The sequence below is a fragment of the Callithrix jacchus genome, chromosome 11, assembly GCF_049354715.1.
Source record: "Callithrix jacchus isolate 240 chromosome 11, calJac240_pri, whole genome shotgun sequence".
In the NCBI taxonomy this organism is placed as follows: Eukaryota; Metazoa; Chordata; class Mammalia; order Primates; family Cebidae; genus Callithrix; species Callithrix jacchus.
The window spans coordinates 81,774,386-81,790,331 of record NC_133512.1 but is presented as its reverse complement, the minus strand read 5'-3'; the positions used below and the strand labels follow the sequence as shown (position 1 = coordinate 81,790,331).

The 15,946-nt window shown below is 33.8% G+C and overlaps 1 protein-coding gene and 1 pseudogene across 21 annotated transcripts in view; both read left to right on the top strand.

Annotated features, from left to right (window-relative positions):
- IMMP2L (inner mitochondrial membrane peptidase subunit 2) overlaps positions 1 to 15,946 on the top strand; it is a 935,160-nt gene that overhangs the window by 318,244 nt on the left and 600,970 nt on the right. The window lies entirely within an intron of this gene.
- On the top strand, positions 2,651 to 2,771 carry LOC118143981 (5S ribosomal RNA; annotated as a pseudogene).

Genomic DNA, 15,946 nt, shown 5'->3' with positions numbered 1-15,946 from the left:
GCTCTGGACTCAGAGCTTCTCATAACCTGCTCCTTAACTTCATTTGAGCCTTTACTAACCATCCCTGGCTACTCTATATAAGATTTCAACCCCACTCCCTGATATATTCTCTTCCTCTTTCCAGCCATTTTCTCTTTTGTACTTATCCTTATCTGAAATTCTATTTTATTTATTTATCTTGTTTATAGATTGTGTGCCATCAGAATAAAAGTTCCTATAGAATGAGATTTTTGTTTATTGTTTATTCATAGTACCTTGAATGATACCCACCCATAGTAGGTTCTACTCTGTATGTATTGATTCAGTTCTTGCTTTCTGAATCCCTGCCACCACTACCTTGGCTGAGGACCTCATCATTTCTCACTTAAATTACCATAGTCATCTGCTAACAGGCTACTGGTATATTGTTTCAAACATGATCTTTTAAAAAGTCAACTCTGGTCTTGTCTCTCTCTCCTGCTTAATAATCCTCAGTCTCTCCCCATAGCCTTCAGGATAAAATCCATATTTCTTAGCATGACACCCAAGGCCTTGCTTACCTTTCTGACCTCAATGAAGTTTCTTTCTCACTCATACGTATGTGTCTTTCCCCCGAAGGTCTTAATGCATTTTGTTCCTGAATTTTGCGCCTGAAATGGCCTATCTGAATCATCTGAATAACTAGCTCCTTGATGATTTAGCCTAAGGCCATTTCCTGATGTTTCACTTTATTTTCTTTAGTCTGGATTAAGAATTCTCCTATAGAAACCAGTGCCTCTGTCTGATATATTATTTACATGTTATGTTATACTTATCCTAGAAAGTATTTGTCTTATTCAGTAGACTCTAGCCTTCCTGAGTTCTGTTAAAGACTTGGTAATTTAGTTCATAGTTGATATTCACAATGTGCTTAATGAATGAAGCCCTAAATCAGAAAATAAAGGGAATTTAGATTGATAATAGCCTTTTAGAAATAGTTCTGACTTGGTCACATAAGACAAAGAATGATAATTCCTTTATTAGTTTTCATTAATTTTATTTGTATTATACACAGAGAACAGCAACTATGTCAGTATTTCAGTGGGATGCAGTCAGAGAGGGAAATCATGTTGTGGGGAGGTCTTGGTGCCGGGATTATTATGAAGTGCACCTACCTCAGAGAGCTAAACTATGATGAGAGAACTTTCAGGACACTGTTCATCTTTATCCTGTATTTAAGGGCTGTGGAGAAATTAGCCATAATTAAATGATTTTATGTTATTAAACAGATCAACTTAAAGAAGTTAATGGAAGGTTCTTGACCTATGAACTTGTTACGTTATACTAAGAGTTACATGTTAAATAGAGAAGGGCACATTTTTTACTGAGATTCATAGTGCTTGGCTTCCTGGAATTTTTATTCTTGATTCCAAATATCCCTCATTTCAAACATCATGGTTTTTTATCCCCATCTGTATTTATACTGTAATCAAGAGTACTAAGAATTACCATTTAAAAATTTCATAATCTACTGATTCAATTTAAGCTGGTCTGTTTTTATTAAATTAACAAATGTGAAACTTGATAGGACAGTCAATTCTCTTGTCATGTATTCATAATATAATTTTATGTCCATAATTTTTAATATCTGTTTTGATTGTATACTCTTAGAGAAGCAGTCTCTCCTCATATATTTCATATGAAAATGACTTATTCTTATACATTTTCTAAAGTAACATGACCCATTATGATGAAACTGTTTTGCAAAATAGACTTCCAGGGTGTATAAGAATATTGTTATGAAAAAATATCTTTATAGGCAGAGACCTTCGCATTATCTTATAGGTGCCATCCCAAAATTTTGAATCTACTTTGTACTTGTAGTTAACATAATCTCTCTAGATTAGGTCTAAAAATGAATTACCTTTTACCAGATTCTGCTCTGTAGTGACCTGGCCAAGGGGATGGTGTAGCTTACTCCCAGTTTTGTATAACTTGGATTACAGTTGACATACATTCATGAGCCACATAATGATGTTTTGGTTAACAATGAGCTGCATATATGATGGTGGTCCTATAAAATTATAATGGAGCTGAAATATTCCTATTATAGCCTAGTGAAGTCATAGCCATCCTAACATTGTAGCACAATGCACTACTGGTATGTTTGTGGTGATGCTGGTATAAACAAACCTATTGTGCTGCCAGTTGTATAAAAGTCTAGCCCATACAATTATATACATTACATAATACTTGACTGTGATAACAACTCTGCTACTGGCTTATGTATTCACTATACTATAATTTTAATCATTTTAGAGTGTAGTTCTTCTACTGAAACAACAACAAAAGTTAATAGTAAAACAGCCTTAGGCAGGTCCTTCCATAGGTATTCCAGAAGAAGGCATTGTTATGATAGGAGATGACAGCTCCATGCATGTTATTGCCCCTGAAGACCTTCCAAGGAGATAAGATGTGAAGGTAGAAGGCAGTGATTTTGATGATCCGGACCCTGTGTAGATCTAGGCTAATTTGTGTGTTTGTGTCTTAGTTTTTAAGGAAAGCACTTAAAAAAGAAAATGATTTTTAAAAATAGAAAACAATTTATAATGGTTTAAAGGAAAGTATTTCTCTACAGCTATATATATTTTTAAAGTTTTGCTATTACAAGAGTCAAAACTTTAAGATTTTGGTCTACGGCCATACCACCCTGAATGTGCCCGATCCTGTCTGATCTCGGAAGCAAAGCAGGGTCAGGCCTGGTTAGTACTTGGATGGGAGACCGCCTGGGAATATACCAGGTGCTATAGGCTTATTTTAAAAAAAAATTTAAGATTTTAAAAGTTATAAAATTATACAGTAAGCTAAGCTTAATGTATTACTATTATTTTAAAATTATTTTTTAGAGAGAGAATCACTCTGTGGTTTCTTTATAACTTACTGCATCCTTGAACTCCTGGCCTCAAGAGATCCCCTTGCCTCAGAACTACAGGCACACATCACAAGTCCTAGCTAGTTTTATAAATTTTTAATTAAAATTAAACATAGACTACGTTGCCCAGGCTGGTCTCAAATTCCTGGCCTTGAATGATCCTCCTGCCTCAGCTTCCCAAAGTTTTCAGATTGAGGCATGAGCCAGCATGTCCAGTCTAATTAATTTTTGAAGAAAAATTATCACAAATTTTTGTGTAGCCCAAATGTACAGTGCTTATAAAGTCTACAGTGGTGCAGTACTGTCCTAGGCCTTTACAGTCACTCACCAGTCACTGACGTACCCAGAGCAACTTCCAAAACTGTAAGCTCCATTCATGGAGCTTGTACACACTCTACAGAGGTACCATTTTAAATCTTTTGTACCAGATTTCTGCTGTATCTTTTCTATGTTTAGACAGGTTAGATATGTTTAAATATGCAAATACTTATTACTGTGTCACAGCTGCTTACAGTATTCAGTACAGTCACATGTTGTACAGGGTTGTAGCCTAGGAGCAATAGGCTATACCATATAGCCTAGGTGTGTAGTAAGCTATACCCTCTAGGTTTTTGTAAGTACAGTTCACCCGATGGTTAAATTGCCAAAGTTATGCATAGTTATAATTAATTATTTTATTTCCTCATTTAACCATGTGATAGTGGCCATTCAGCTTTAATGTAAGTACTGAAAAGTGTAGTTTTAACACATTTATTTCAAAAATATGTTTTCTGGCTAGGTACAGTGGCTCATGCCTGTAATACTAACACTTTGGGAAGCCAAGGTGGGCAGATCACTTGAGGTCGGGAGTTTGAGACCAGCCTGAACAACATGGCAAAACCCTGCCTCTACTAAAAATACAAAAAGTAGCCCAGCATGGTGGTGGGCATTTGTAATTCCAGCTACTTGGGAGGCCGAGGCATGAGAATTGCTTGAACCTGGAAGGCGAAGGTGGCTGGGAGCCAAGATTGTGCCATTGCATTCTTACTCTTTTTTTTTCGAAACAGTAAGACTGTTTCAAAATAAAAAAATAAAAATTAAAACTTAAAAAATGCTTTCTTGATAAAACCAGTATTTTAAATAGTATTAATATTTATAAGCCATCATGTAGAAGGTATATAAATATGAGTGAACAATATAGATGGTAATTAATGATTAAGGCCCTACTACCTTTGAACATATTTTGTATTTTACCCTTGATCTACTTGTTTTCAATCAGGTCATCTTTTTTCTTCTTATGTCCATTGTACTCTGTGATCACTCACATTTGTGGGATGACATGTTAACTTATCTTTTGTATTTCTCCATATAACTGCATCTTTGAGATTTGCGGTAATAGGAAGCATAAAGGAACAACTCTTAGTTATCATTATTTTATTGATGTTCTAAGAGTTTCTTTAGTAAACTTCATGTGAAGTTGTGGGGTTTAGTAATTACATATCGTATTAGGAAAACATGCCTTGCTTAGTTATTGAATCAAATATTCTTTAGGAAAAGGTGTTTTAAAGATGTATGGGCCATATATTTTGTACCAATATAATAATTCACTGCATTATTTAAGCAAATAAGCTAGTTTAAATAAGCTTATAACGAGTTTTTAATTTATAGAGAAATGAATCCGTAGGGCAAAGAAAGGTGCAGAGTCTTTGAAGAATTTGCCTTGTATAATAATAGAAGACTCACATGAGTAAAATCCCTACTGAACTAGCTTTTGTTGGACTAAAGAATGCAATTATATTAAAAATTAATACTTCAGTGTAATACAAATCCAATGCTGCCTGAATTATTATGTGCCAAATTAGGTTGCTGTAAACAATAGCAAAATGGGTGATTGTGTAAATGAAAACGCAGAGTTATTTAAACTTGCAATAGCATGTTTAATGAGTTGCAGGGAAAGCAGAAAATGTTTAATTTAGTAACGAGTGAACTGAATCAGCCTGTCTGTCCTACAGAATGATAGGCTTTTGGACTAATTTTCAGTTAAAACACAATAATCGAATAACACCTGTATTAATATATATTATGGACTATTTCATGTTATTCATTTTGAGTAAGATAGCTCTTTTAGTATGACAGAATTATTATGAGTACTGTGTGAAACACTGCCAACGAAGTTAAGTCTTTGTTGGATTTTTCCCATATAGAATCTGAGGAAACTTGTTGTTATCTTCTTGTTAGATTATATTAGAGTCATAATCTGATAAATGTCTTCAGAGAACAACATGCTTTAGCATTTGGCTGGAATATAATTGTGTAAGTCTAGTCTACCTGTATCTATTGTAGGTAGCACAAGGTGCTTACTTAGAATAATGATGGACTTACCATCTTTAGACAGATCTCTGGAATTCTTGATCGACCGAGATATTATTTAGTCAAGTACATGAAACTGCTTCTTGTCTTTGCGTTTTTTGTCTTTTAGAATCAATACAATTCAGGTATTTTGAAAATGTTTTTTTTCTCAGAGGGTGTGAATTCACAGTATGTGATAATTTAATGTGGCAATTCAGGGCAGAGAGTTAAATTATTGAAGAGCCACCTTGATTCCCTTTAGGGGTACTCTATCTTATGATTATCCTGTGATACAGAAAAAACCCTTTTACTCGATTTAAAAGAACTTTTCTCCCTAGGAAGCATGGTCCTCTATGAACAATGGACATATAGTGAAAATCTGTGGTGAGAATGAAAACCTGCAAGCATCTTTTAACAATGAAACTGCTTATTTGTAAATGTGGAGTACAGTTTCACTGTGTTAATCCTTTTTCAACGAGACGTTTCATTGACATATTCTATTCATTTGGAGTTTGTTTTCAAACAGAATTGGAAGAAGAAAATAGCATGTGTTATCTCACACAGTTAACCACAGTTATCAAAGTGGTATATGTAGAAAATAATGAATATTAGATTCAAAATAATTTTTCAAATAAAAACATTTTTATAGTTCATATGTACATCAGTTGCAGATCTGGAACTTGAAATCTGTTTGGTTTAAAGCAAAACAAAATTTAACCTTTATGTATGCCATTTTGTAACTCTGTAACTTTGGTAAATAAATGTTTTTGTATGAATAAACCTAATTAGCATAGTACTTTAAAACAAGGAAAAAGAACAGATGATTTTTTAAAAAATGGGTTTGCTAGAATACTATCTAAATCAAGCAGCTAATCTTTTGTTTTAAATAAAAATACTTCCCAAAGAAATAGTATACAATGTATAATAAATTTCTATGCTACATTTTAATTTTTGAGAGATAATTATGATTTATTCTTTGGAATAAACAGCTCATTGAATACCTTTGAAAAGTTTTAAAAAAGCCATTTATTGTTTCCAGAAACATTCCTTGGCAATTATGACTTTGAACAATAGAATACAGATCAAACTAGAATGTGGGAGTTATTATCTGGTTAGCAGCATTGTACAGGTAGATAACCTTTTCTTGGGAAGAATTCTAAAGCTTTTGGTTTGAATAATAATTATTAAAGGACACCGTCTGCACTCTGAGTGTTCCAAGCATTCTTGTGTTAACCAAAGCATGAGATTTGGAAAGAGAAGACCTCAGTTCAAGTCTGGCTCATCCATCCCTAGCTCTTTTATGTTTCAGATCCTGTATGGCTCACTCATCTTTCCTGAACTTCATTTTCCTCTTCTTTAAACTTGTGACATAATCTGTAACTTACAGGGTTTTATTAGGGAAAAATGATAGATGTATATGAAAGTTTAAAATTATATATAATAATTATATTCTAGTTATCTTATAGTGTATAATTATCAAAAATTTCACTTAGGAGGAGCTTCGCTGTAAAAAAATGCTATAATGAATCATGTTAAGTGGAGCATTTTTTCTTTTTTTTTGGAAAATGGATAATTTCATCCTCCTTTCTCTTACTACCTCTCCCACCATTCTTTTGTTTCACTCATTTTATACTGTGAAATGTTCAAATTGCTGTCAGTGTTGTGCTTGTGATGTATTTGAGAATGTATTCTATCTTCATGGAAAAGATGGTATTCAATTTGCAATTGAGGTTTTTTAGTTTCCTTTTATTAGGATATTTGCAGTCATTCATAGAAGAGATGTCTCCAAGGATTGGTGCCCAGTTTGATTGCTATAGGAAGATATGCTTTAAAATATGTATCGATGGTGGTCGTTACAATAGTGGGATTGGGTTGGACATAGAATTGCTATTTAACTGGCAGTTTCATTGGTACCGAAAACCTTTATATATCAGTGTACATTATAGATTAAAAATGTCAAGTAGTTGTATTTGGGCATAGGATCATGGATAATTAAAATTTTTCTGTATTATGTTAATTACATTTGAGAGTTACGTATATGTTTGCTATGCAAAAATTAATGTTGATAAGTAGCTGAAGATTTTTCCTGGAAATAATTTACAATTGACCCTTGAACAACACAGGTTGGAACTGCACAGTTATATGTGGCTTTGTATTCAACCAGACGTGGATTTGAGGGATATAAAACTTGTATTATAGTGGGTTGACTTTTTTAATATAAGGGTTCTGCAGGATGACTCTGGGACTTACGCTGTGCAGATTTAGTTATACGTGGGTAGTCCTGGAACCAATTCTCATGTATACAGAGGGACAACTGTACATCCTTGATAAGCCTGTATATGTAACTTGATTTTTTTCTTTTTACTTATAAATGTTAATACATTGGATTCATTAATTACCCAATAAACTAGGTATCAGATATTCTGACAGTATGCCCTAGATTTAAAACAGCACTTTGAGTACAATATTAGGTAGTGAAATATACTATTTCAGATAGTTTTCATCCATGAAATAGCATTTTAGTGTTCATTTCTATTTATCAGATGAGAGATTGTTAGATGAAAACAAAAATGTTCCATATTTGTTATGGCTCCTATTTGTAAACTTTCCCCTTTTCAGATTTGCATATATTCAGAAACTTTTAGGATCATTCCAGAGTGCTTAGGACCATTCATTTTACTTTGAGATCAGTAAAACAAAAGACAAAGAAACAGATTTCTGCTTAAATGAGAACTAGTGAACTCGCCTTTCTCTATCATTCATAGCCACTAAAGCAGAGTTTTTAAAGCATTTTTCTCTCAGAAATCTCATTTAGTGAGGGTGTTTTGAGGGAAAATATGCTTAGCTCAAATAAGAGGTAACTTGATGCACAAATTTTATATCTTAGGGATTAGGTTTTAAATGGCCTTGCAATCTGTGGAGCTGGATAATTTTCACAAATATTTTGTTTGGCACTTCAGCGCTTTGAAAAAGCATATTGATAAAGTTGTTGTTATTGAACAATCAATATATTTCACCGAAGAATTTTGATTTCTGGATTTGTTTAAGTGTGAGATCATTCCATATTGCCCTCATTTCTCTTTGGCAGTGGTTTTCTGGGGCTCTTCACTTACTTTAATTACTTGCCTGGTTTTTTGTAAGCATTTGACTTCGGCCTAAATAATTTCTGACTTTAGATCAAGTTCTATGTGGCAGACTTTGAGAGAGCTTTGACACATACTGATACATATTTTGTGATTCTTTGGTAACAAATCTTGACCCCAATTAGTTTGCATGCTCTTTCTGCAACACACACTTTATACTCTCCTGATTAAAGCCCTTAGAGGAATTTCCCCCTCAGAGCTTTCATGTTGCTTTTCGTGACCTTAACCTTGCCTTTCTCTAAAGACTTTTATTTTCTGGCAGTCTTCATAGCCAAACAGAATCATATGCAGCTTCCTTCCACCTCTGAGCCTTGCATGTCATGTTACCTGTCATTCCTTCCCACCTTGCTTCGTCTGGTTTACACACCCTCCGCCTCTTCCCTGACAGCCCTCCCTAATGCTCACTCTTCCTCTGAGGAAGGCACATCTCCCCTGACTGTCAGCTCCTTGAGGCCTGCTGGCTATTGTCTTTTGCTCTGCTGTACACCTAAAACTGCATATGTGAGTATTCAATCAGTAAGTAGCCATTATGGACATTTTTTGTGTACATCACTGATATTTTATAAGTCTGATAACACTGAATTTTTAGGTGGTACATGTTTGGGGAAAGGTTTAATTTTAGTGCAGGAATGAAAGATGTTCTCCCCCTTAAATACTCCAGGTGAGACCTTTATCATGTTAAATTTTATTGGATTGCAGTAAGTCTTTTTTCTTCCATATCCCATTTCTCACCATATTTTGTGCTTATGATAAAATTGGAAACATTTGTAGAAATTAGAGGAAGCCCAGGAGATACTGGTAAAATCTGTAAACATTTTGTAACTCTCATCATACCATTTTTACTTTTAAAGAAATAATTTTATATAGACACAAACAGAATCTTAGTTCTCATACTTCACAATGCTCTTATAAATGACATTGTCGGTTTTGGAACCATGTAACCATGTAACTTTTAAATGTAATGTTGAGTAAAACCCTAAGGTTTTAGAATATGCAATAGAAAATGTCATTTTCTAATGCTTGGATCTTGAAAATCAAGTTCATGCATCTGAAACAATATCAAAAGATATGTTTGCATAATTAATTGCATATTATGCCAATGTTACTAATCTTAAATAGACTCTTCACAAATTCTCAAAAATAGAATTTTAATTTAAATGCTCAAAGACCCCAATTAAGTGTTGGCTTCAAAACTAATGCAGTCTTGGAGTCACATATTATTCATCAGAGGCTGGTATTCTTTTTCTCCTCTGCTTCCTATTCCAAATTATTCCTTGTCATATTTCCTTTTTCAATGGCTATGTCCACCAGGCTTTCTCTTCTCCAATCATATGGCAGTTATTTAAATTATGCTTATGACAATATTGAGGGTACTTGTTCATTTGCCATAATAATTTTATCTGTTGAATCCATTTTCCAGGTCTCATTTTATACTGCCCAATTCAGAACTTTTTCCATTGGTATATTTCTAATAGATTGCCCCAATACACACATAACATTTGCGGGGTGCTTGCATGTGTGTGCATACATACACACACTTTGAGTTTGTTCCCACTTGCTGGTTGATGATGCCTACATTTCATCCATACTGTCAGCTGAATACTCTGTACATCGTTTGAAATCACTCCTAAGGGAAAGTATCCTACATGTGAACTTTGAAAAGAAAGGGACTTTTTTTTTTTTTTTTTAAATGCTCCTGAATGACCTATTTTGAGAAGGGATGATTTGGTAAGATTTAGAGAAACAGTTTTTTCTTACTTAGTTAAAGCAAAATCTGTTTCTTTTTTTCAGTTCATGTAAATTTTCTGAGATATGAGAATGTTTTTTTCAGGAGGGAGTTTATCAGGTAAGCCTTCAGACATGTTTTATTCATGAGGAATAAAACTCATGAAGATAGAGGTGACACAGTGATGTTACAATTTTTTTCCCTCAACTTTTATTTTTAGTTCTGGGGGCTGTGCAGGTTTGTTATACAGGTAAATGTGTTCCATGATGGTTTGCTGCACAGATCACCCCATCACCCAGCTTTAGGCCCAGCATCCATTAGCTATTCTTCTGATGCTATCTCTCCCCTTTCTCTACCGACAAGCCACAGTGTGTGTTGCTCCCCTCCCTATGTTCATATGTTCTCATCGTTCAGCTCCCATTTGTAAGTGAGAACATGTGGTGGTTGGTTTTCTGTTCCTGCATTAGTTTGCTAAGAATATCTGCTTCTAGCTCTATCCATGTCCCTGCAAAGGAAATGATCTTTTCCCTTTTTATGGCTGTATAGTATTCTATGTACCACTTTGTCTTCATCCAGTCTGTCATTGATGGGTATTTGGGCTGATTCCATGTTTTTGCTGTTGTGAATAGTGCTGCAGTGAACATGTGTGTGCATGTATCTTTATAATAGAATGATTTATAATCCTTTAGGTATATACTCAGTAATGGGATTGCTGGGCCAAATGGTATAAATGGTGTATCTGCCTCTAGGTCTTTGAGGAATTGCCACACTGTCTTTCATAGTGGTTGAACTAATTTGCACTCCCATTAACAGTACAAAAGTGTTCCCTTTTCCTTGAAACCTCACCAGCATTTGTGTGTTCTTGACTTTTTAATAATCACCATTCTGACTGGAGTGAGATGGTATCTCATTGTGATTTTGATTTGCATTTCTCTAATGATCAATGAGTGATGTTGAACTTTTTCATATGTTTGTTGGGTGCATGAATGTCTTCTTTTGAGAAGTGTTTGTTCATGTCCTTTACCCATTATTAAAAAATGGGTATTAAAAGATTTTTTTTTTCCTGTAAATTTGTTTAAGTCCCTTATAGACTCTGGATCTTTGTCAGATGGATAGATTGCAGAAATATTCTCTCATTCTGTAGGTTTTCTGTTCAGTCTGATAATAGTTTCTTTTGCTATGCAGGAGCTCTGTAGATTAATTAGGTCCCATTTTTCCTTTTATGCTTTTGTTGCTGTGGCTTTTGGTGTTTTTGTCATGAAATCTTTGCCTTTGCGTATGTCCTGAGTGGCAATAGCCTAGATTTTCTTCTAGAGTTTTTATAGTTTTTGGTTTTACATTTAAGTCTTTAATCTATCTTGAGTTACTTTTTGCATTTGGTATAAGGAAGGCATCCAGTTTCAACTTTCTGCATATGGCTAGTTTTCCCAGCACCATTTATTAAATAGGGAATCCTTTCCATGATGCTTGTTTTTTTCAGGTTTGTAAAAAATCAGGTAGTTGTAGATGTGCAGTCATATTAGTGAGTTCTCTGCTCTGTTCTAGTCTATGTGTACCATGCTGTTTTGGTTACTGTAGCCTGTGTAGTTTGAAGTCAGATAGTGTGAAGCCTCCAGCTTTGATCTTTTTGCTTAGAATTGTTGTGGCTACACAGGCTCTTTTTGGGTTTTACATGAATTTTAAAATAGTTTCTTCTAAGTCTGTGAAGAATGTCAATTGTAGTTTAATGGGATCAGCATTGAATCTATAAATTACTTTGGGCAGTATGACCATTTTCATGATATTGATTCTTCTTATCCATGAGTATAGAATGTTTTTCCATTTGTGTCCTTTGATTTATTGCAGGTGTGGTTTCTAGTTCTTGAAGAGGTCCTTCACTTTTCTTGTTAGCAGTATTCCCTAGGTATTCTATTCTCTTTGTAGCAATTGTGAATGGGAGTTCATTCATAATTCGCCTCTCTGCTTTCCTGTTGTTGGCGTATAGTAATGTTAGTGGTTTTAGCACATTGATTTTGTATCCTGAGACTTTGCTGAAGTTGCTTATCAGCTTAAGGAGCTTTTGGGTTGAGACGATGGGGTTTTCTAGATATAAAATCATGTCATCTGCAAAGAAAGATAATTTGACTTCTTCTCTTCCTATTTGAATATCCTTTATTTCTTTCTTCAGCCTAATTTCCCTGGCCAGAATTTCCAATACTATGCTAAATAGGAGTGGTAAAAGAGGGCATCCTTGTCTTGTTTTCAAAGGGAATGCTTCCAACTTTTGTCTATTCGGCGTTATATTGGCTGTGAGTTTGTCATATATGGCTCTTATTATTTTCAGGTATGTTCCTTCAGTACCTAGTTTATTGAGAATTTTTAACATGAAAGGATATTGAATATTATCAAAGGCCTTTTCTGGGTCTATTGATATATATGTGTATTTATATGTGTGAATATGTATACATTTATATATACACATATAAATATACACGTGTGTATGTGTATATATATTCACACATGCATGTGTGTATATGTGTATATATACACATACATATACACATGTGTGTATATGTGTATATATACTCACACATATATGTGTGTATATATGTATATATACATGTATTTGTGTGTGTATATATACATATGTTTGTGTGTGTGTATATAGGTATATGTCAAAGGCCTGTTCTGGGTCTATTGATGTGTGTGTGTGTGTGTGCATGTGTGTGTGTGTGTGTGTGTATATATATACAGATATATATATATATAACACATGAAGGACCGGAAAACCTATTGTTTTAGAAATTACTAGTCCATGTAAGAATATGAAACTTTAACAACTTGGAAATTTACTAGAACTCTGTGCATTCCTGTCAACATGCCTCAGATATAACATTGCTTTTAATTCTATAAGAATTTTCGATGGAGAATTGGTATTTATAGAGATCCCTTTTAGCATAATAAATATTTTATAATTCAATTTATAATAAATAAATATTTCACATTCAGAATACATATCTCGGGAATGATTGAATGGCTAGTGACCAAGGCAGTGTCATATGACACTGTCATATGGCAGTGTCATGCCATACATTTTAAAATTTCCATTGTTTCTTCTCAAAACAACTATTATTTACTTAGGATAAAAAGAATAAGTGTTATTTTTTGGAACAATATTCTTCACCTTCAGACATGTGGTTCACAAGAAAAGTGCACGAAAAGACATTTATGATATAACAGAAAAATATTTTAAGGTTTTCTGTTTCTTCCCTGGTAAAATAGAACTTAGCAAATGTAACAAATTAAGAAATACCAGTTAGAGAACATAGGACAATAGATTGTTTCCAAATAGAGTCATTATGAAAAAAATAAATAATATGTCAGAGTCCAAAATGTTCATTAGTTGAGGAATATTTATAAATTTATTTCTATAGACAAATTCTAGCTTGTTCCTCTTTTTAGCCTCCAAGAATTTCTCTTTTTTAATCATTATCATGATCTACTTGTGCCACAGGCTTCAGTTGAATTGGAGGAGTATTTAGACTGGTCATCTGAGATGTCCGGCATTCAGTGATGCACGAGGCCTTCAGAATGAAGGATTGTAATAAAGCTCCCAGTAAGCTCATTTGTCTACTATGAATAGCCCACTGGTTGAAATATGGCAAAAAGTACATGGGTGGTTCAGGTCAATGAATTGTATTTTGTAGCTCATTGGATTTTTTTTTCCCTCTCTAAAAACTGCTTTCCCACTGTTCCTTTAACCAGGCCCCTGGATTGTGAAGTGTTGTTGTGAAGCAGTTCTCTTTTGTGCTCTGGAGTTGGAGCTATGAAAGGCAGATTCATTTATTGTTTAGTTGAATCAGAATGACTGCAATTCCACAAACAAATTAGACTTCAGTTAGGAGTGCTTTGTCATAAATAGTCTTGGAAGAGATTGGATTTTCTCCTAACTGATATACTTCTGCTGTACATTAAAATCAGCATCTAAAAGGTCATGATTTATTATTGAACTGAATGATCACTGAGCAACTTATACCTGCCCTTGTTCTGTTTTATTTTTGCTATCTCTATTTTCCTAAAGCATATTCAGAAAAAGTTTATGGTAAGGGAAAATAATATTCTATTTTCTGAATTATTGTTTTCATTTTAGTCTTCAGTAAAAAAATCACTTCTCTGATGCAAAACTCTCTCAGTGAATAATTCTTTATGATCTAGAAAGAAAACCTATTTCACAGATTGGTTAAAGGCATTTTCCATGGTTGGGTCAGGTGAATCATATTTTTCACATGTAATGTTACGACATTTGAAACTTTAACAACATGTTTTTGCTAGAGGCTGAAAATACCATAGCAATACCTGGAAATACCTTTTGTCATTGACTGTAAAAAATATTTTTCCCACTAAAGTGTATTACTTCATTTGTTTCGAGGTACTCAGTTCTATAAATCATTCAGAGACATAGGAAATCTGGTAATTTCTTCCTTGGTGGAAAAGTGTATATATAGCACACTTTATACTTATGTAATATATGTATACACTTTATACTTATGTGTAAAAGTTAAAGCACAACATACATTTGGCTGGACCTTTGGTACATAACTACAAATGCCATAACAAGTTGCATTTTGCTTTCTCGAGTCAAACAATTCTATGTGGTCAGTTGCATTGTATCAGTAAGAATAATTTCATGCATAGGGTTCTTCTTGCCAGGTGGGCTAGATTGGTAGTAACTTTGTTAAGCATTTTTTTGGTCTTGTTTTTGTAAGCTCTAGAGCCATAATTTGCATTTATCTTTGTCTCGTTCCAAAGCCTATGTATTTTCATCTTTGCCTGTTACTTTTTGTTGTATAAGAATACAGTTTTTACAAAGCAAATCATACTTTATATTCAATACATGGTAGAAGACAGTGATGAATGTATTTTTAAAGTGACCTTTTTTGTGTGTGAAGATCGATTACAACTTCAAATTATTTTATGGTATATATTCCTCAAATTAGTCACACCCATAGTGACTTGGAGTGTATTTACAGATGCTTTAGATATATGTAATCTTATTGATAATATTTGGAAGCATATTAATAGATTTTTGAAATTAAGATTCAAATGTAAATTAAATATCTGCACAATTCAGACATAATACAATATTTACCATACAAACAGTAACTTAAGTTACTGTTGTCTTAAAGGTTTTCCAAGAAGCATATGGTCATGACAGTGTAGCATTTACATGTGTTCTGAGTGCTCATTTGTTGTAACTGTACCACATGTAGTTTTAGATGCTCTGTGCTTTGCATTTTAAAAGCACTTGTGTTTATAGCACCTCTCTCTAAGACATGGCCTGACTAGGTATGATGCTAAAAAAATCACATTAATAGTGTGACTTTAGTATGGGGGTTGGAATGAGAACGAAAATGTTTAATTTTTCTGAAATCAGACTAGTATGCTTCAGGAAGGAATTTAGCAAAGGTGTTGGGACAGACTACCAATATAAATTAGGTCAATAGCTTAGACATACAAGTGCTAGCCTTCATATGATACTTGACAGCAACATCAATTTGTTTAAAGAAAATGGAGCTGTTCCTGACATGAAATAATGGGATTGTCATAGATACAACACATGGTACACTTTTCCCTTTTAATTACCATAAGAGAAGAAAATCAGTTTTTGCAGCTGGTTCTTCTTCATTTTATTTGCCTTGACTACATCTCACACCTAAGGGGTTTGAAACATGACAGACAACAGGTGTGAATATGTATCTAATAATTGACTGCAGTTTCTGTTCTTCCTTTAAAAATTGACTATGTTGTAAACATCTGTAATACTAATAAAGACAACCTTTTTGTCTAATGTGTAAAATGCTTTCTAAGCCATGGTTAGAT